We start from the raw sequence: 23,320 nt of genomic DNA, 5'->3' as shown, positions 1-23,320 counted from the left end.
GCTATGGGAAACCAAAACCATGTGCTTTAAACCACCATTGTTGACCTAAAAACTTTAACTCTTTCACATAGTCAATTTTAACATAACAATAGGGTATTCTATTATGTTGGCCTTCAATCATTAGAACATATCAATTTTCCTACATCAATTAAAGTCACATCTCATTTTATCGTTGTCTTTATTGTTCATATTTTTTATGTTTAAACTTTTTACTTTATCCTTTTGAAATTTATACTACTAATTTATGCAAATGGCAAAGGAAAAAAAAATTCCCCGCCTTACTCTTCTCTACATTTTGCATAACATGTCACACCCCTCTTCCACATCAATTTCTCAACAATCCCACACTTACTTGATTTCTTGAGTCTCTAATTTGTAATTTGCAGAGAATTATTTCATTGAGTTCATGTTCTGCATCCTACAACTTGCATCATCTCTACATTCCCTATAGTCTCCACCTCCATGCTTTACATAGCCTTTGCATCTGGTGCATACTTTATACCCTTGAATGTTGCATTATTGAACAAGTGTACACTCCAAAAAGATGGTTCATTAAGAAATATTTATGGTCTCTTTGCTGCCTATTGAATAGAAGGCATGATCCATATGAATAAGCACCACACATATACCAAAGTCTATTGATAACTAAAGATGGAAAATAAAAAGAAGAAAGAGATATTATGTGGAGATACCACTAATTCTTTATCTCGCTAAAATATAGATTTTCATTGGTCTATAGATTATAAGTAGTATTTTTATCTTTCTCTAGAGAAGAAACTTGATAATAAAGTCTAGATATCTAGCATATCCATGGTTGTTCACATGCCATAGGTATTCGACTTTAGAGAACTTGTTTCTTAGTATGCAAGAAAAATTGATTCTAAATATTTTATTATTCAAGTCAAGGAAGTGGAAGAACTCTTATTCTTTTAAGCCCAAGCATATTTATAAGAATATTATTACTATCAAATCTAAATAAAGTCCTTAAACTCCTTGAAGTAGACACTTTCCTCAAGAAATTCTCAAGGAGGTGGAGTGAATTTGCAAAAATATTTTCTATCTCAACCTTCTAGCATGTCAATTAATCTTTCTCAAATTTATATATGCATGTTATTTGAACCTTTTTGTAATTTCCTTGCTCTTAACATAGCTTCTTAGTCAACACATGACCTCTTATATTCCTAGGTATGTTTTATATGTCTTGCACTTCTCCATTAAAATGAAAGCAGTTTTGACTTGGCACAGATTATCTCAAACAAAATATCTTATCAACTTTCTAATTTCATGCAAAATAAGAGGTTCTCCATGACCTTGTATCTAGCCTTTTCTCTAGTATATTGAAATACATTTGAAATTTTACCTACAAGGGCCAATATTAATGTTGATGATGACCTAGTTCAATTCTATTACTCCATGTTGTACATACACAAGGTTCCATTCCACTTTTACCAAGTTCAAGACTTATTTGCCAACAAGTTCAGATATATGTTCATTGGAATAGATCCCAAAAGACATAGGGGTAGAATTACATTTTCTTGATAGAAAGGGAATTCATGTATATGAGGAAGAATTTACTCATAATATACTTTTCAATTTTGAAGGAAAGCATTTTCTCCTTCTCTATTTTATTTGTGATAGATTTTTCATTGCTAAAGTTTGTAGACAATATAGAATTAGTCTTATTTATTTGATAAGAAAAGAAAGTTCCAATTCATTTCTTTAACATTTAAATTTACCGACATTTCAATTATAATCTTGTCTCACTTGTCTGACATGGTCAATTTTTTGAATCATTTTCATTTGAAAGAGACTAAAGCATACAAGGGTTTTGATCTATAAGGAAATTTTATGGCTCACCTAGCTTCAATTGGTTATAGTGTTTTTTTTCATAAGGTCACAAGAAATTACAAAAGGAGATAATGATAATGATCCCATCACCAACAAATCTACTCCTACGAAAAAGAAGTAGGTTTATAATGACAATAAAAATATACGAGTAAGCTCAAGCACATGCAAAAGGAAGAAAAATATGCAAAAGGATGATGATTAATCTAAACTCAGACATAAGGTAAAATCTACAAATTGCACTGACATTGGATTAATCCATCTCCCTTATAAGAGTTCCTCTTCTACCCACATAAACCATGAACCCATTGCAAAAATAAGAGAGAGCTATGAAGGTTGTGTAGGAGATGGAGGTGATAGGGGTCCACCTTGTTCTCAACTCGATAAAAATCATATTATTGCACCCCAAAAATGAAAGAGAAGCGGTAACACAAAAAGTGCTCAAGACTCCAAGAACCTAAAGGATAATGCAGTAGAAATGGAAATCGATAATGTCAATGAAATGTTTTCTTAGGCATTGATACAAATGGTAGAAATCCAGCAAATTACAGAAGAGTTGACCCACAATGAGCCAATGATTTTTGAAGAGGAATTTGTAACATTGCACCATGCCACTAATTAAGAGGCTGGAAAATTGTTGATTGAAAGAGATAATGTAAAGAATACGAAATTTATAGAGAAATGGAACTCGAAAATTGAGGTCAAAGAGCTAAAACCCTCTCAAATTCTCAAATTCCATCAAGCCACTAGTGATGCATTGGCTCATTCAATAACATAAAAAGAACTAAAAAATGATAGATTAAAAAAAGGATAAATGAGCTCAAGAATGATTTAAGTCCTAGATAGATACTTGTAAAACCAATATCTCTTATCACCCTATATTAAATTCCCAAAGGAACACTTGGGTCAAGTTCTAAAAACAAAAAGAATGTTAAGTTATTAATTTCCATTAGAATGTATTTTGTTGAAAATATAAGTAAATGACTCAATACAAATTTTGAAGCCTGGGAAGTTACTGCTAGTTCAAGAAATTTGGCAAAAAACAAAAATCTTCTCTCATTGAATATCTTCAAATGAATTTAGAAAATGACAAATACTTTTATTAAAATGCAATAATTATGTTTTTAACAAGGATATCAGACATGTATGAGATCATAAGAAAGCAATAATATCTCCCTTCCAAATTTAGAATAAAGCATATTAAGATTGGTTAGCTTACAGGGATAGACATCCTTCGACAACTTTTAGCTAGTTGTAACATCTTGGAAGGGAAAAAAAGTGAATTGTTTCATAAAGTTCTAGATGTAGCTAAAGAACTCGAAATACCACCACTGATAAGAGATGCCACATTACTAACCAAGGAAGAAGTTGAATCTGAGTTAAATATACTAAGAGTTTCATGGGGTAGTGAGTTTGACAACCTCACTAATTTTCTAGAAGAAGAAATTAGATGGTGGTTGGTTATTTTCGTGAATGATAATGAGGACCACATGACCACCATTCAAGAATTCATTCCATATGTAAAGCTATCGAGGATGATTTATTTTCATTGTGAGTCAAACAAAATGTAATAATGTCGCCTTTATGGGATTACAGTGAAAGTTGGCTTAAAAATGTAGTAGATGTAATAGCTAATCCTCAATAACTTCCAAGATGCAAGAAGTGGTTGCTCCAGCTTGGTCATGGTATGAGCCACATATTTAAATAATTTATAGGGAGAAGAAAATGGGAGAGATCCTTTCATTATTGTCCACTTTAATTTTTGTAAATATATTTCTATTCAAGGCATTTCCTCTTGTTTCTTCTCAATTTGTGAACATATAGCCTTATGGTCTATTCTTTTCCTATAAGGCTAATCCATGATTGTTTTATTTATCTTCCAGGTTGCCTCTGCTAAAACATATAGTCAATTAGAGCTCCATCCTAGTTCAATAAGATGAAAACATTCTTATTTTATCACTTAAGTATCGTAGATCTTATGTAGTGTTGTTTTTAACACATTTTATTTGATCTTGAACGAGCAACATGTTTTATTCTTTTAAAATTTCCACTGGAAGCTATTATGAAGCTCATAACTTCTCTGGTTTATGACTTTTATTAAAGCTTGAAATCTTGAGTATGTTTCTCCTTACATCTTTATGAAATTAATTGCATGAAAATCATTGAAAGTTGTATATAAAGGACTATTGTCTTGTTCTCTATATTATGTGTCTTTCTTCAAGTTATTTCTTATTTACTTATTTTATTGTGATGAATGGTTATGATGGAATGGATGAGTTATTTTGTATCTTTTAGTTAAAAACCATTATTTTAATTTTGCAATGTTACTTTCTCATCCTCTCTCAGTCATTAATGTTATGAATAAAGAAATATATTTAGAATGAAAATGTTTTCAATGAATGAAAAATAAGAGTACCACCTCTATAAATACACATGGAGTATTTATATATCCCATGAGGTTGAAACTCCTTTACAATTAATAGTCTTGGGGAACAACATTTATACAACAAGCTTCTCTATTAATATTTCACTCTATTGGCATTATTGTTTTTGCATTAACTCTTCTATGAACTAAATGGCGTTGGAGCCCCAAGAAGTTTCTAAATACATTGAACTATACAAAACCATGGGGCAAAACTAAAACTATGATTTTTGTAAATGTAGAATTTCCCATTGTAGATCAACGGATTATGCAATATACTAAAGCAAAATACTTGATCTACTTCTACAAACAAACTTGAGGAAGGTTAATCAATTTTGAGCAAGATCAAATAGAACACATATAATAGAGAATGAGAAATCAATCACACATTAACACGGAAGAATACTCTGGGGAAAGCCTTAGCTAAAAACCCTGATCTTTGTATTATCATACAAGTGGAAATATGTCTGAATTACACAAAGCTTTAGCTCACATGCTATCCATCTCTCAGTACAATCCCTCAATGCTGCTCATAGACTGAATAGACACAACATTAGCCTTCCTTCAGTCCTCCAAGCCTCCTATTTCCTTGTGTAGTTTCTCCTGGGTCCTCTAGCTGCCACTTGTGTGAATTAACCTCTCACACAACTCACCAAACTTAGAAGTAATTGCGCAATCTCCAAGGAATGAATTCCTTCTGCATGCAAGAGATATCCTCAATGGAATATTCCTACAACTGATAGTACATTGTCCCATCATCTGATCTCAACTGGGTCTCTGACTAAACTGACATGCATGAGTTATTTATGAGAGAATATTCAGTTATCTGAAGTGCGGTAGTTACATGCATGCATGCATTAACTAACTGAACTCACAATCAGTTCCACAAGTTGTTGCAACTAATCTAACTAGACTTAACTTAGTTAACTGAGCTAACTAATTATAACTCAAAGTACAACTCATCCTAATCACTTTAATTAAGGGATAACTTCCTCAATCAAAGGGAAAATTGTTAAATGTCTTCACATAGACTTCATGTTTGATTTTCTCCAACCAATTAACTCAAGATGAACTAATTAATTATTTTTCAAACAGCTACTAAGATCAAATTCGAATTTTAATTCTCAATTTTAGTTCATGGACTAACTAAAACTGGAATGTATCCCGAAATGCTATTTATAGCAGTGCTATTTAGCACTTCTATATTTAGCATTTCTTGTTGCTATTTTCAACACTCCCTCTCAACAAGAAAGGGATTATCAGTCACCCAAATCTTGCCTCTGTGGAACTCGAACTTGTATTTTGACAATGCCTTAGTCAAAATATCTTCATCCTCTTCCTCGATCGAAACATACAGCAACAACATGATCCTCTTCACCACACAGTCTCTAAGATGATGATACCAGATATCGATGTGCTTGGACCTGTCATGAAATATTGGATTCTCAGAGAGTTTGATACAACTCTGATTATCACAGTTGATCACAGTTGGATCCATCCTCTGACCAAACAATCCAATGAGAATTTTCCGCATCCAAATGGCCTCACATGCTGCCTGACTAGCAACCATGTATTCAGCCTCTGCTGAGCTAAGTGCAACTGACCTCTGTTTCTTGCTGTACCAAGAAACTGCAGCTGAACCAAGGTTGAAAATTCCTCCTAAAGTGCTCTTCCGGTCTGATGGACTCCCTACCCAATCTACATCTGTGAAGCCCTAAAGCTTCACTCCCTCTGTCCATCTATACCACAATCCATACTGATATGTGCCTCTGAGGTATCTCAACACATGCTTCGCTGCCTTCCAAAATAGCTTGGTAGGTTGAACCATAGCTTGACTCAATTGGTTCACCGCAAAGCATAAATTTGGTCGTGTGTTCACTAGATACATCAATGAACCCACAAGCTGCTAATAAACAGTAGCAACTACTACCTCACCTAAAGTAGCATCCTCCTTCCTCCAGTTACCAGCTAGAGGAGTCTGCATGGGCTTGCACTTCTCCATGTGGAATCACCTAAGTATCTCATTGGCATACTTGCCTTGAGACAAAAACACTTCCCCATCCTTCTGCCACACTTCCATGCCTAGAAAGTAGTGCATAAGACCCATGTCTTTCATCTCAAACCCTCTTGCAAGGTCCTCCTTGCAAGACTTGATCAACTGATCATCACCTATCAATATTAGATCATCAACATAAAGAACAATGATCAATGGCTTACCTTCTACCATGATGTGGTAAAGGTTCGCATCTGCTTCACTCTTGGTGAAGCCCAACCTGGTGAAATAGTTGTCGATCTTGGTGTACCAAGCACGAGGTGCTTGCTTCAGCCCATACAAAGCCCTCTTGAGTCGGCACACATGTGACTCACGATCGAAGGTCTCAAAACCTTCTGACTGCTCAATGTACACCTCTTCCTCAATCTTCCCATTGAGGAAAGCAGTCTTCACATCTATCTAATGGATCTTCCAACCCATCTGAGCTGATAGTGCCAACATCGATCTGATAGATGATTACCTTGCTACAGGAGCAAAAGTCTCATCATATTTGATCCCCTCAACCTGTGAGAAACCACGGGAAACAAACCTTGCCTTATGTTTCTCAACATTGCCATTAGTTGCTTGCTTTACCTTGTAAACCCATCGGGAACTCACCACTAACTTGTCCTCCAGTCTTGGGACAACATCCCAAACACAGTTCCAAACAATGGAGTCGTACTCCTCCACCATAACATCAACCCAGACTAGTTGTTGCACTGCTTCCTCGAATGAAGACGGTTCGGTCTCTACACACTCCCCAACCAGGGCCATGTAACCAGTGTACCACTCGGGTGACCTCCTCTGTCTGCGCTGAGAAGATGGTTGTCCCACATTCTCTCTCGCATCCAGCATCAACCTGTCAGCTTCCCTTGAGCATTTTCGCCCATCTCTGGAAGACTCTACATGAGTGGATGTCTCCACTCCCGGATCCTCTGCATGTAGCTGCTCCGCATCAGTCTGAGGCTCCTCCTCCTTAGGAACTAAAAGTTCCTCCTCTGCGTGCAACTTGATCTCCCTCTCAAGTGATGCTCGCATGGCTTCATGCTCGTCGAACTTTAGATCTCTGCGTACCACTGTCCTCTGATTGGTAGGCAAGAACACCCGATAGTTGTGGGGTGTATTAGTGTACCCCACAAGTATCCCCAACTCAGTTATTGGATCTAGCTTCTTCCAGGCATCTTTGGTCACATGGCAATAAACCGATGATCCAAAGATCCTGAAGTGACTCACATCTAGTCTCTTCCTAGAAAAGGCCTCCATAGGTGTCTTCATTCCTAGTATACGATGCAGGCTTCTGTTCTGCAAGTATACTGTTGTATTGCATGCCTCAGCCCACAAATGAAGTGGTAGGCTTTGGTCATGAAGCATTGCTCAAGTTTCTCCCACAATCAATCTGTTCTTCCTTTCGGCCACCCCATTATGTTGTGGGTTATCGGGTGTCGTCAACTCCCGTTTAATTCCTTCTACTGCGCATAAGTACTTAAAATGTTGGGAGACATACTCTCCACCATTGTCACTTTGTAAGGCCCTTATTTTCTTTCCAGATTCTTTCTTTGCCAAGGCTTTGAACTCACAAAACCTTGAGAAGGTTTGATCCTTCTTCTGCATAAAGTAGATCCAACATCTACGAGAAAAATCATCAATAAAAATAGCATAGTACCTTTGTTTAGAGGTGGAGGCTGTAGAGAATGGTCCACACACATATGTATGAAGTCGCTCCAAGATTTCTCCAAGTCTATTGTCTCGATCCTGAAAGGAATATTTCACATTCTTACGCAAGGTACAACCTTTGCATGTATCCATTTGCTCTAGTTTTCCCTTGGGAAGTCCAGTAGAAATCTGTTGCATGATCTTCAAGGCCCCATGGTGCAAGTGGCCCAATCTTCTATGCCATAGCTCGCCAACATCTTGGCTCTGCACCAACTCTGCTTTGGAACTCAATGCAGCACAGTTGTCTACCTCTAGCTTGTAGAGATTCTTTACTCGAATCCCAATCCTCTTGGTCTGTCCAATGCCGATATGCCTCAGGAATGCCTTTCCTTTACTAAAGACTACATCATAGCCTTTGTCTTCCAGCATAGCGACGGACACAAGATTCTTCTTCAGACCAGGCACATACTTTACATTAGTCAGGGTGAGAGGAGCTCCATGCTCCCTCTGAAACACAACCGTACCTTCACCTGAAACACAATACTTTCCATCATCGCCCACCTCGATCCGCATCTAGATATCCTTCTCCTCCAAGGTACTGAAAAGATTCTTGTCGTCGGTCATGTGGAATGAAGCTCCACTGTCCAGGTACCAAACACATCCCACCATCGATGAAACCATGCATGTGATGAGGGTGAAATCCAATTCGAACTATGAGGCCAGTGCCTCACCATCTGATCCCTTCAAGGATCCCTTCTTGGATTTATTCTGTGGACAATTCATAGCATAATGTCCCACCTCATGGCAATAAAAGCATCTCACTTTCGATTTGTCAATCTTCTTCCCACCATGGGAAGAACTGGATTTGGAATGGAACGCCTTCCCTTTCCCTTTCCTCACCTTACTCGCTAAGGCTAGATTTTCTTTATCATATTGCTTTGATGAAGATCCATCTCTAGTTCTTCTTCTTATCTCCTCCTACATCAGATCCGACCAAAGTTGTTACCAATCTGGCAGTTTCTCTCTTCCATTTACCGAGTCTTGTTAGCTATGCCAGCTCTTAGGAAGACCAAGGAGAGCAAGACTCACCATGTCATCATCGGCTGTCATGATCCCTACACTTCTAAGCTCATCCCTGTGGGTGGTGAGCTTGTTCAGATATGTAGAGATCATGTTGCCCTTTTCACACTTGATTTTCCGAAGCTTGTCTTTCAACACCAGCTTCCTTTGATCGTTGTTGTTCTGATATAGATCCTTCAATGTTTTCCACATTGAAAATGGTGTCTCCTTCCCATGGAGACTCGAGACTATGTGGTCTCGAACTCCCTCCAGAAGGATTCTACTCGCTCTAGCCACACATTTCTTCCATTCCACCAATTCTTGGGCATTAGCAGTTGCTAGCTTGGGGACTTCTTGATCAACGAAGTCCTTCAAGCCGTTTTCCTCTAATACCACTTCCATGCGATCCTTCCAGGTTATATAATTCGAGCTACCATCAAGGGCATACTCAAGTCTCAAACTCTTGAACGCCATTGGTGAAATTTGAGATGTGATAAGAATTCGATTTCTATAGTCAGGAACTTCAAACTTTGAACTTCTCTCTTCTTTGTATACGGTTCTTCGCTTTGATCACCTTTGCTCCAATACCATGTATAATTTCCCACTGTAGATCAACATATTATGCAATATACTAAACAAAAGTACTTGATCTACTTCTACAAACAAACTTGCGGAAGCTTAATCAATTTTGAGCAAGATCAAATAGAACACATATAACAGAGAATGAGAAATCAATCACACATGAACATAGAAGAATACTCTGGGGAATGCCTCAGCTAAAAACCCAGATCTCTGTATTATCATACAAGTGGAAATATGTCTGGGTTACACAAAGCTTTAGCTCACAAGCTATCCAGCTCTCAGTACAATCCCTCAATGTTGCTCATAGACTGAATAGACACAACATTAGCCTTCCTTCAGTCCTCCAAGCCTCCTATTTCCTTGCGCATTTTCTCCTGAGTCCTCTAGCTACCACCTGTGTGAATTAACCTCTCACACAACTCACCAAACTCAGAAGTAACTGCGCAATCTCCAAGGAATGAATTCCTTCTTCATGCAAGAGACATCCTCAATGGAATATTCCTACAGCTAATAGTACACTATCCCATCATTTGATCTCAACTGAGTCTCTGACTGAACTAACATGCATGAGTTATTTATGAGAGAATATTCAGTTATCTGAAGTGCAGTAGTTACATGCATGCATGCATTAACTAACTGAACTCACAATCAGTTCCACAAGATGTTGGAACTAATCTAACTGGACTTAACTCAGTTAACTGAGCTAACTAATTACAACTCAAAGTACAACTCATCCTGATCACTTTAATTAAAGGATAACTTCCTCAATCAAAGGGAAAACTGTTGCATGTCTTCACATAGACTTCATGTTTGATTTTCTCCATCTAATTAACTCAAGATGAATTAATTAATTATTTTTCAAATAGCTGCTAAGATCAAATTCGAATTTTAATTCTCAATTTTAGTTTAGGGACTAGCTAAATTTGGAATGTATCCCGAAATGCTATTTATAGCAGTGGTATTTTTAGCACTTCTATATTTAGCATTTCTTGTTGCTATTTTCAACAGTAAATTCCAATATGAAAACTACTACACTATGAGTTGGATTCATGGTATGTATACCATGAGAAGAAAATTGCAAGTGTAGATAACACCATAAGTTCAATCCATAGTTATTAGAGGGTTTCTCTGAGATATGATTTATCCTCTAAAACTTGTATATTAATTATATAAACTCATGATATGTTGTAGGTGGTATTGATCTAGATAGGATGAAATTGCAATAGTATAGTTCCTAAGGTAGAATTACGAGCTAGAGAAATTTCACAAAAAATAGTCAGAAGGGATAGAAAATGGATAGAGAATATTGTGCAACAAGGTGTTTCTTGCATGCTAGAAACCCTTCAAATATTAGGAGAAGATGTTAACATTATGTGTTCACTCATGTAGATGGAAAATAAGTTTTCAACGATAACTACAAGTAGGAGAAATGTTGATGAAGTAGAAATTCTAGAACATTAAAAACATTAATTCTTGTCTTTAAAACTAACTAGTATAAGCATAGTTAGACACAAGTGAACCACTCACATGCAAGAATGAACAATCCAAGCACACAAGTAAATTGTTGTGATTGCACTTGTTGTACTATGTTAAGCCCCATATATTGAGTTAATACATTTCTATTGTTATATTTATGTTTTTTATTATACCTTTTAATTGTAGTTGTACCCTTGTCTCCTATATATACCAAGGAGACCTAGGTTTAGAATCATCTCATCATTGATTCTACTGTAAATAGGAGATTGGCCCCTCGAAGAGACTACACATGCATTCTTCTTTCTCATTCTCAAGGTGTGGAGTCTGTTGTATTTTTATTTTTATGCTATTTGGATGTTTGGTGCATAATATTTGGAATCATAACATAAAATCCTAAGGTTTTTCTCCTTCAAACAAGTAATCTTGGAATATTCACTAAAACTTTTTGTTTTACTGAATTTTCAATTGTGAATTTTTAAGATATCAAGAAGACATAGCTCTTAAAAAAATTCAAGTTTTAGTTCATTATTCTTTCTAAGATATAGCCTATGGAAGTTAGGACCTTTTACTAGTCCTTAAATTAGTCGCAAATTAGTCATTTTGGAATTTTCGTTGTTACATTTTTCACCAAAGCTACAAATTGTGAAACTATCAAGATTCTGGTAGACATATCAAAGTATCTATGGTATAAGTTTCAAGTTATAATTCACTAAAAAAATCGAAATACATGATGTGGAAACAAGAGTTCTTTTACTAGTCGTGAAACTAGTTTTATGTAAGAGCTCTTGTTTGATTTTCCATGTAAATAAAATAAGACCAAGGTCATGGGACACCTATTCACAGTTGAATGGTGGGCGACCATTATAGTGGGAATCACTTGTTGTTTAATAATGACTATGGAAATTGGAAAAGGCATCGGCAAAGGCAAAGAAGCAACAAATGGAAATTTAATTATGAAAATAAAGGAAATTAGAGAAAAGGAAGGTAAAGAGACACAAATTTGCATGCAAGGGAAATTAGAGGAAAAATGAAGGAAAAGGAAAGGAAGAGACTAGACATCAATGATAAAAAGGCATCAAATAAATAGTTCACAACTTTTTGGCTTAGATTTTGTCAGTTTAGCATTTTGGCTCTCTTGCACACTTAGAGTATTCTTGGAGCACTTTAGCATTCACTTGGATTTGGAAGAAGACAAGCAAGAAAGTAAAGGACAAGCAAAGTAAAGCAAGGAAGCACAAGACGTTGAAAATACATAAAGAAAAACCTCAGTTTGATTTGCCTTGGGCAGACTAGAGAAAATTCGAATTTTCGTTTCAACAGACATCCTAGATGATTTAACTTGAGTAACATGGCTTGTTTCACCAAGTTATCTTAGATAATTTAAGTTCGAAGACTTGAGTTCAGTTTTGTATGAGTGATTGCTAATTTCTAGCAATCTAATTCAGTTAAATTGAGTTATTGTCAATTAAACTAGTTATAACTATTAGAGGAACTAGTGGAAGGTCAATGTGTGCAATGTGACTTCAGTCACACTCAGTGATCAACCAGTTAACTGATCAATCAACCCAAAATAACAGTTTCATGTAGAGAATTCAAGTTACCCAATTGAGGTGGAGATTCCAAGGCAATTTAGTATCAGTTGTATACTATTTCGAGGTGTACAAGTGGTGCATGTTGTCAAAGGATGAGCCTAAAGGAATTGTGCAATCCAATGGAGGAAAATTCATAATTAATAGGGGCCTAATTCCTCAAGGAACATTGCAAGGAAATAGGAGCTTGGAGAACAAGAAAAATGGCTAAGTATTGGCTAGAGTCAGTCAGTCAGGCAGAGATATAGACTATACACTTGCAAAGTGTGCTCAGGCTTGAGCAAGCATTGTATTTCATCTCTATTCTTTGATTAATGAAATATAGATAGGAAGGTGTTTTGAGTAGTTGCTTCCCCCTAGATAAATCTTTGTGTATGTATGTTTAATATTGATGCATGTTTATGATTTTTCTTGTGATTGGGAATTTAATTCTGTAGATGAGTAGAGTAGATTTGAGTCTTGTGTTTTAGTAAATTAAATGAGAATTTTCATATCTAAAGATTAAATTTCTACATGGTATCAGAGAAGGATTCATAGTAAAGAAGAAAATTTGAAGTTGTTATTGCAAGAGGATCGAATTTGCAGGATCAATTCTTTAGAGCTAGCAAGATGAAGTTTTATGGTCTAAGGCTTGAGTATGCCCTTGAGGATAGTTCACACGTTTTTGTTTGGAAGGAATGTGTGGAGGAATTATTGGAGGAAAATGGGTTGAAGGAATTTGTCGAGATTGACATTCCAAAACCAGGATCATCTGACATCAAGGATCTAGAAGAATGGAGGAAGTGTGTAGCCAAGGTGAGGAGAATCATATTGGAGGGACTAAAGGACCACATTGTCTCCAATCTCCATGGGAAAGAAACCCCATATGCAATGTGGAAAGCACTGATAGATTTGTTCCAGAACAATAATGAACACAGGAAACTAGCACTCAAAGATAAGCTTTGAAATATCAAGATGCAGAAGAATGATTCCATTGATAAGTACTTGAGAAATTTCACATAATGTTGTGATGAACTTGGTGGATTTGGAGTTACTATTGTAGAGGATGATTTGGTAAGCCTAACCCTTCTAGGCCTTCCCAAGATCTTGCACAGCTACCAAGATTCAGTGAATAAGATGGAGAAACTTCCAAACTGGGAACCCTTTTGGTCCAATTTGGTACAGGAGGAGATAAGGTAGAACATTAAAGATGGGACTTCAACCAAGTGTGAGGATGAGGAGAATTATTCCTTGTATGTAAATGCAAAGAAGGGGAAAGGGAATAAATCCCAATCCAAACTAGAGTCTAGTTAAGGGGGCAAGAAGGAGGGCTTGTTCAAAATCAAATGCTTCAATTGTCATGAATTCGTGCATTATGATATGAAGTGTCCACACAAGAAGACGTCAAGAGGAGTAATAGGTGAATCCTTGGCTTCATGGTTAGAACTTGATTTCACCCTTATCTCATGCATGGTGAGTTGGCATTATGGCATTATGAACATATGTTGAACTTGATGGCAACCCTCTCTTAGATGGTCATTTCTCTTATATACACCATGATGGGGACAAGAAGAGCCAAGAGGAGAGAAGAAAGGCCATATACTCATGTATTAGAGAAAAAAAGGCCATATACGCATGTATTAATGTTATCGGAGGTGTTTGGGTGCTTAAAACCCATATATGTATTCATTATCACTATCGGGAGCTATCGGGCTTACTAAAACTCATATATGCATGCATTTATATTATCAGGAGTTGGTTGGGTGCGTAAAACCCATATATATGCATTATATCCCCTTTCGACGGTTACATGAATAATATAATTGCGGCATATATATATATATATATATATATATATATATATATATATATATATATATGCTTCGGCATATCGGCGCAATGGTGTTTCGGCTGTGTGACCCGGAAGCATATCGCAATGGACCCGATGGTGGCATCAAACATGGCTTATAATAATATCGCATCCGGCTATGTGACTTTGGTGAAATCCTCTGATTGCGAGTAGACCCGATGGTGGCATCAAACATGGCTCATAATAATATCGCATCCGACTATGTGACTTTGGTGAAATCCTCCGATTGCGATAAGAGGGGTCAGACCCGATGAAGGAATTAAAAGCATTTCATCTTAAATCACATCCACGGTGTTCGCCCATAAGCCTCCCACTTCAAATCGCCGATAGCAATGAAAGGAGCGGACCTGATATATTAATAAAGGCTGGTTAATGGGGCATATTGCATCTGATCCATCGGATCGGACGTCGGGCATGTATTGTTAGCGATGAGAGCGGACTCGATATATTAATAAAGGCTAGTTAATGGGGCATATCGCATCCGATCCATCGGATCGGACACCGGGCATGTATTGTTAGCGATGAGGAGCGGACCCGATATATAAATAAAGGCTGGTTAATGGGGCATGTCGCATCTGATCCATCGGATCGGACATGAGATGGGCAGGCGCCGATAGCAATAAGGATTGGACCCAATATATTATTAGTTTGGATGCATTAAGTTAAAAGCCCGCCTTTTGTGGTTTTGGACCGCTATCATAGTTTTCCCGCTTAAGCCTTCTCTTAAGAGAATTGGTCAAAACAGTTGCGCCTCAGGTTTCGGATCCTCTGGTTTCGATTCATGGTATTATCAAAAGCATGGCTATATAAAGAAAAAGGGGATCCGGTGGCAAGGAGTGATAAGAATTGAAGATCTTAAGGGAGAATAGATCGGAATTCTTATGATCTGTCAAGGAGCAATCTACTGAACCGAATTCAAGAAGAATGCGCACAGGACGGCAGATCCGCATCGCTTCGGGGGTATTGCAGTTCAGTTGAGAGCAGCCAACCGCAGGGAAGTAGCAGTCATTCCTTAACTCTGATATAGCGTCTTCTGTTGATTCGCTAAAGGTCTCTGGGTCCGGATATTGGGTTTGTCTTGTGTCTAGCCTCTGGGTGCTCTATAACATGTATGACCTCTGCATTATGGTATGATTCAGGCATATACAACCTCTGATTAAAAGGTGACCAGATCAGATATTTATTTATAGCTAGTGCATGGGTTGGCGCGTGGGTGATCTGCTGTATAAAGAAAACATGTATTGATATGAGGTTTCGGTATTTCTGAAGAATCATTTATACTTTATGATCATTTGATCTTCTTGGATCCAGTTTGAAAATTTATGAAAAGTGGTCCTTGAAAGAAGTAAGGGGGTTGTAGCTCCCTTCCAGGAGAGACTGGAAAACGAGAGAGAGTTGTAGCTCTTTGCAGGTTGCAGCCTGCGTACTGGTAAAGGACTGCACCAGTACAAAATCATTGTAAAAGGAGTTTCTAATTGAAGGAAGATAGAGACTTGCAGCAAGTGGTTTTCTCCCACATTGGGTTTCCACCTTATATCATGGTGTTCATGTGTGTGACTTATGTGTGATGATCTGTTCCTTTTACTGCACCAGTTTACTGTTAATATGGTTGATAATGTTCTAATGCACTCATTAAGGATCAACTAACTGAATCATAAGAAGTTGTGGAAGTAGCATATATGAATCTGAATATGGAAATGAAAAAGTTTTATTAAAGTGATAATACTGATTCACCCCCCTCTCAGTATTATTTCCAACAATTGGTATCAGAGCAGGTCCTTCAGAGAAGCTTGATCGCTTGAAGGAAGATCGTTCATTATGAGCAACTACGAGAGGGAAGCATCAATCAGGCCACCGATTTTTGATGGGACAAACTTCAATTATTAGAAGGTAAGAGTTACTGCCTATCTTCAATCTCTTGGTACGGAAGTTTGGGATATCATAGAGACAGGCTACACTTTTCCTTCAACTACTCCTACAGATCCGGCCGAGAAAAAGAAATATGAAACAAATGCTAAAGCAGTCAATACTCTGTTGGGATGCTTATCTCAATCAAAATTCGTAAAGGTTATGCAATATAAATCTGCAAAAGAAATATGGGACAAGATTGTCTTGAGCTACGAAGGAGATGAACAGGTAAAGCGTGCTAAACTTCAAACCCTCAGGATTCAGTATGAGAATCTCAGAATGTATAATGATGAAAGTGTGGCTAACTATTTCCTTAGGGTAGATGAGATTGTTAACTGCATGAAAAACTTGGGTGAAGAAATAAAAGAGGCTATTGTGGTTGAAAAAGTTCTAAGATCCTTGTCCACCAAGTTTGAATCTAAAGTGTCTGCCATAGAAGAAAAGGAGAATCTACGAACTCTCACCATGTCACAGCTGCATGGAATTCTAACCGCTTATGAAATGAGAAAAGGAGGTCCTTCAAATAGGAGAGAAGCTGCCTTCAAGGCTTCAGGCAAAGGAGAGTACCTTGAATCAATTCATGTGTCAGAAGAAGAAGAAGAATCAAATTTTGTCAGAAATCTTCAACGAGGTACTGGCAGATTCAGAGGTAAGTTACCCTTCAAATGTTTTGCTTGTGGAAGAGTAGGTCACTATGCTGCCAAATGTCCTCATAAGGATAAGATTGACAAGGGAAAGGAACCTGTTAGATGGAACAAGAAACAGAATGCAAATAAGAAGAGCTATTACACCCATGAAGACAGTGATGGTCTATCAAACAGTGATGAAGATGAACGAGGTAATCCCTATAAACTTTTAATGGCTTTTGAAGATGATGATTACATGGATGCTCTAGATATAGATAGCTATTATGAGGAGATGTCTAGACTCAAGACATGCTTAGAAGAAAAGAATGTGATCATTGAGACTCTACAAATCCAACTTGATGAAAAGAAACAATCTCTTGAAAAGTTAGAATGTGAAATTGTTGGGCTTCGAAAAGAAATTGAGAAAACAAAGGCTCTCAATCTTAAATTTGTTAAAGGATCTGAAACTCTGGATGAGATCATCAATGTACAGCGCTCTCCTCTAATTAAGATAGGCCTGGGGTATAATGGAGAAACATCTCAAGCATCCACCTCGAAGAGTTACCTCGATGCTGCAAGAAGATATGAGCAAAAGCCGAACAGAGATCACCAGGTAAAACAGGGACAAATTTCATCAAGAATAAACAAAGACTACCAGACAAATCAGGGACAATTCACCTTAAGGACGAAAAAAAGCTACAATCAGCCAAGATCCTCTCAATTTACCTCAAGAATGGATGAAAATAGAAATCACAATCATATGCTGGTAAATTTGATAATCGCAAAATTTTCTTCAATGGCCAATGTTTCTCTTGCCATAACTACGGTCACAAAGCAGCTCAATGTGTTGCCTACAAAACAATCATGACTAGAGAAGCCCAAAAGCAAAGAAGTATGACTGGGATTACAAAAAGGACCTATAACAACTTCTCGGCTCTTGAAAATGAAATTGAATGCTCTATCTGTAATAACTTTGGTCATGAAGACTTTGAATGCAGGAGTAGGTTTTGGAAAACAAAGGAACAAGATTCAAGCACCAGAACATGGAGAATAAAGGAACCTCGACCAGAAAGATGTGGGATAGCATTTTATGCAGAAGGACAGGAAAATCAATGGTACATCGACAGTGGATGTTCGAAGCATATGACAGGTGATAAAAAAAAACTTGAATCATACACTACTTTAGAAAAAGGAAAGAAAGTTTCATTTGGGAATGATACTCCTGCTGCCATAAAAGGAAAAGGTATTGCTCAATTGAAAGAAAAGGTCAAAGCAGGAAATGTTTTGTACGTTGATGGATTGAAACATAATCTTCTAAGTGTCAGTCAGATGTGCGATCAAGGAACTGAGGTAATATTTAGATCAAATGGATGTCGTGTTCGTGATCTTGATACAGGTGAAACAGTGATCAAAGGCAAAAGAACTCCAAACAATCTATACATATTTGAAGAAGGACAACAACAATGCTATATGAGCAAGGATGATGAGCACTGGTTATGGCACTGGAGGTTGGGGCATCTAAGTTTTTCACAAATAAGGAAAGCATGCAAGTATCAGGCAGTTCGTGATCTTCCAGATATCAAAATTCCAGAGAATACAATATGCAAATCATGTCAGTTTGGTAAACAAACCAGGACTAACTTCCCTGAGAAGGAAGGATCAGCTAGCAAACCTCTCGAACTTATTCATACAGATGTATGTGGTCCATTTAGGACAAGGACACCTCGAGGAGAGGAATACCTTATATTATTCATTGACGACTTCTCCAAGTTTGTTTGGTTAGGACTTATGAAACACAAAGACGAAGCATTTGAAAAATTCAAATCCTTCAAAGCCTTGGTCGAAAATGAATCATATCACAAAGTTAAGTGTCTCAGGTCTGACAGAGGTGGGGAATTTACCTCAAATGAATTTTTCGATTTCTGTGAAGAGCATGGAATAAAAAGGGAATTCTCTACAGCAATGACTCCTCAGCAAAATGGAGTGGTGGAAAGGATGAACAGAACAGTCCAACAAATGGCCCGCGCCATGCTTGATGAATCTGGAACTCCTACAACCTTCTGGGGTGAAGCTGCATATGCCGCGGTTGTTATTCTCAACAAAACAAATGTCCGAGTAAACAGCACTCAAACTCCTCATGAGCTCTGGTATGGTAAGACTCCTTCAGTAAAGCATTTTAAAATTTTTGGAAGCAAATGCTATATTAAGAATACTGATGAACAGCTTGGCAAACTTGAGCCTAGAGCAGATGAAGGCATTCTCCTTGGTTATTCGCCTTATAGTAAAGCATATAAGTGTTACAATAAAAGACTTGGAAGAATTGTTGACAGCATTGATGTAGTGGTTGATGAAAAAGGATACATTCCTAGGCAAGTAAATCATGAAAATATCGAAGAAGATGAAGACTACCCTTCAAATCAGACTGATAATGAAGAACAAGAACCTCAAGAGGCTCCAGAGGAACAGATAAGGATAAAAGAAAAGACTCCATCCAGGCATGTTCAAAAGAATCATCCAGAATCTCAGATTTTGGGGCAGAAAGAGGCAGGTGTACAAACAAGAAGAACAATAGCAGAAGCCTCAAGCTACTTGGCATTGCTCTCCTCCACTGAGCCACAAAATGTAAAAGAAGCATGCAGAGATGAATGTTGGGTCAAGGCTATGGATGAAGAACTTGAGCAGATCGAAAAGAACAACACTTGGGAATTAGTTCCTAGACCAAAAGATAAGAATGTCATAGGGACAAAATGGATCTTCAAAAATAAGTTGAATGAAAATGGGGAAGTAGTTAGAAACAAGGCAAGACTGGTTTGTAAGGGATATGCTCAGCAAGAAGGAATAGACTTTGAAGAAACTTTTGCTCCTGTTGCTAGACTTGAAGCTATCTGAATGTTCCTTGCTCTCTCAAGCTTTCAAAAATTCAAAGTATTTCAAATGGATGTGAAATCAGCCTTTCTGAATGGAGATTTAGAAGAAGAAGTATACATTGAGCAGCGAGATGGGTTCATTCTTGGGAATGATCCAAACCTTGTATGTAGACTGAAAAAGGCTCTCTATGGTCTTAAACAAGCTCCAAGGGCTTGGTACTACCGTTTGGACAAATATCTTCATCAACAAGGTTTTTCAAAAGGATCAGCAGATAGCAATCTTTATATAAAAATTGAAAATGACAAGTTGCTAATACTTGTTGTGTATGTAGATGATATTATTTTTGGCAGCAATGAAGAAACTATGAGTCAAAACTTTGCCTCGGTAATGCAGAAAGAATTTGAAATGTCCCTGCTAGGTGAACTGACATACTTTCTTGGATTGCAAATCCAACAAAATAAAGACGGTATCTTCTTGTCTCAAACCAAGTACCTCAAGCAGATTTTGAAGAAGTATGGCATGGAAGATTCAAAACTAGTATGTACTCCCATGGTTACAGGATGCAGTCTTAGTGCGAATGATGAATCGGCTGCAGTTCATCAACCAACATACAGATCTATGATTGGAAGTCTACTTTATTTGACAGGTACCCGACCAGACATCATGCATGCAGTTGGAATAGTTGGAAGATTTCAGGCAAACCCAAAGGAAACTCATCTTCAGGTAGTAAAGAGAATCTTCAAATATCTTCAAGGAACTCAAAACTTTGGCTTATGGTATCCTAGAGATACAGATCTCACACTTCATGCTTACACAGATGCAGATTGGGCTGGAAGTGTGGATGACAGGAAAAGCACAAGTGGTGGTGCTTTCTTTATGGGTTCCAGATTAGTATCTTGGTTCAGCAAGAAACAAAGTTCGATTGCTTTATCTACAGCTGAAGCAGAATATGTGGCTACTGCATCTTGTTGCACCCAACTTCTTTGGATGATTCAAACTTTACAGGATTTCCAAATCACTTGCACTCCACCTATCCCCATCTTATGTGATAATACAAGTGCAATCAGCATTTCAAAGAACCCAGTCATGCATTCAAAAACCAAGCACATACCGATCAAGTATCATTTTCTCAGAGAACAAGTGCTTGAACAAAAGGTCAAGTTGGAATACATTTCTTCTAAGGAACAAGTGGCTGATATATTTACCAAACCATTGCCCAGGGAGACTTTTGAATACCTCAGGCAGAAGCTGGGGGTTGTCGACGCATCATCCTGCTGTTAATTCTCAGATTGGTGCTTGTACGTGAGGTTCTGATGGGGTATACGCGTACAAGGTTCAGGGGGAGCATAATTCATTGTTGGCATTATCGTATTACAGAAGGAGGAACATGTTGGGTAAATGAACTGTATCTATCCATGGCAATAAAGATGTTGAATTATGTTATATGTAGGCAGTATAGCACGGTTCCTATTTTATATATAGCCAGAATAGCTCGACTTTTTGTCCTAAAGTCAGAGGGGCAAAATCAGGAGGAGCAAGCTCTCAGGGGGAGAAATAGTTAGGAGAAGCAGATATCCGCCCTTTTCCCTTGATGTCAAAGGGGGAGAGTGCTTTTTGGATGGTGTTGTTGCCATCAAGTCCAAAGGGGGAGATTGTTGGCATTATGGCATTATGAACATATGTTGAACTTGATGGCAACCCTCTCTTAGACGGTCATTTCTCTTATATACACCATGATGGGGACAAGAAGAGCCAAGAGGAGAGAAGAAAGGCCATATACTCATGTATTAGAGAAAAAAGGCCATATACGCATGTATTAATGTTATCGGAGGTGTTTGGGTGCTTAAAACCCATATATGTATTCATTATCACTATCGGGAGCTATCGGGCTTACTAAAACCCATATATGCATGCATTTATATTATCGGGAGTTGGTTGGGTGCGTAAAACCCATATATATGCATTATATCCCCTTTCGGTGGTTACATGAATAATATAATTGCGGCATCGAAGTTTCGGCATATCACATATCAATTATATATATATATATATATATATATGCTTCGGCATATCGGCGCAATGGTGTTTCGGCTGTGTGACCCGGAAGCATATCGCAATGGACCCGGTGGTAGCATTAACTTTGGTTTATATTAATATCGCATCCATGCGCATCGGGGGTCCGGCTAAGTCACTTCGTTGAAACCTCCGATTGGGAGCGGACCCGATGAAGGCATTAATCATGGTTTATAAAAATATCGCGTCCGCAGTATATCAGAATACATAAAGGGTCACCCACCCCAATCCTCGATTGCGAGCGGACCTGATGGTGGCATCAAACATGGCTTATAATAATATCGCATCTGGCTATGTGACTTTGGTGAAATCCTCCGATTGCGAGCGGACCCGATGGTGGCATCAAACATGGCTCATAATAATATCGCATCCAGCTATGTGACTTTGGTGAAATCCTCCGATTGCGATAAGAGGGGTCGGACCCGATGAAGGAATTAAAAGCATTTCATATTAAATCGCATCCACGGTGTTCGCCCATAAGCCTCCCACTTCAAATCGCCGATAGCGATGAAAGGAGCGGACCCGATACATTAATAAAGGATGGTTAATGGGGCATATCGCATCCGATCCATCGGATCAGACGTCGGGCATGTATTGTTAGCGATGAGAGCGGACCCGATATATTAATAAAGGCTGGTTAATGGGGCATATCGCATCCGATCCATCGGATCGGACGCCGGGCATGTATTGTTAGCGATGAGGAGTGGACCTGATATATAAATAAAGGCTGGTTAATGGGGCATGTCGCATCCGATCCATCGGATCGGACATGAGATGGGCAGGCGCCGATAGCAATAAGGATTGGACCCAATATATTATTAGTTTGGATGCATTAAGTTAAAAGCCCGCCTTTTGTGGTTTTGGACCGTTATCATAGTTTTCCCGCTTAAGCCTTCTCTTAAGAGAATTGGTCAAAACAGTTGCGCCTCAGGTTTCGGATCCTCTGGTTTCGATTCATGGTATTATCAAAAGCATGGCTATATAAAGAAAAAGGGGATCCGGTGGCAAGGAGTGATAATGAATTGAAGATCTTAAGGGAGAATAGATCGGCATTCCTATGATCTGTCAAGGAGCAATCTACTAAACCAAATTCAAGAAGAATGCACGCTGGACGGCAGATCCACATCGCTTCGGGGGTATTGCAGTTCAGTTGAGAGCAGCCAACCGCAGGGAAGTAGCAGTCATTCCTTAACTCTGATATAGCGTCTTCTATTGATTCGCTAAAGGTCTCTGGGTCCAGATATTGGGTTTGTCTTGTGTCTAGCCTCTGGGTGCTCTATAACATGTATGACCTCTACATTATGGTATGATTCAGGCATATACAACCTCTGATTAAAA

The sequence above is a fragment of the Pinus tabuliformis genome, chromosome 6, assembly GCF_031772625.1.
Source record: "Pinus tabuliformis cultivar Carrire ecotype Pingquan chromosome 6, CPIR1, whole genome shotgun sequence".
NCBI classification, from domain to species: domain Eukaryota; kingdom Viridiplantae; phylum Streptophyta; class Pinopsida; order Pinales; family Pinaceae; genus Pinus; species Pinus tabuliformis.
The sequence above is the reverse complement of the archived record's forward strand: the minus strand, read 5'-3'. Positions refer to the sequence as shown.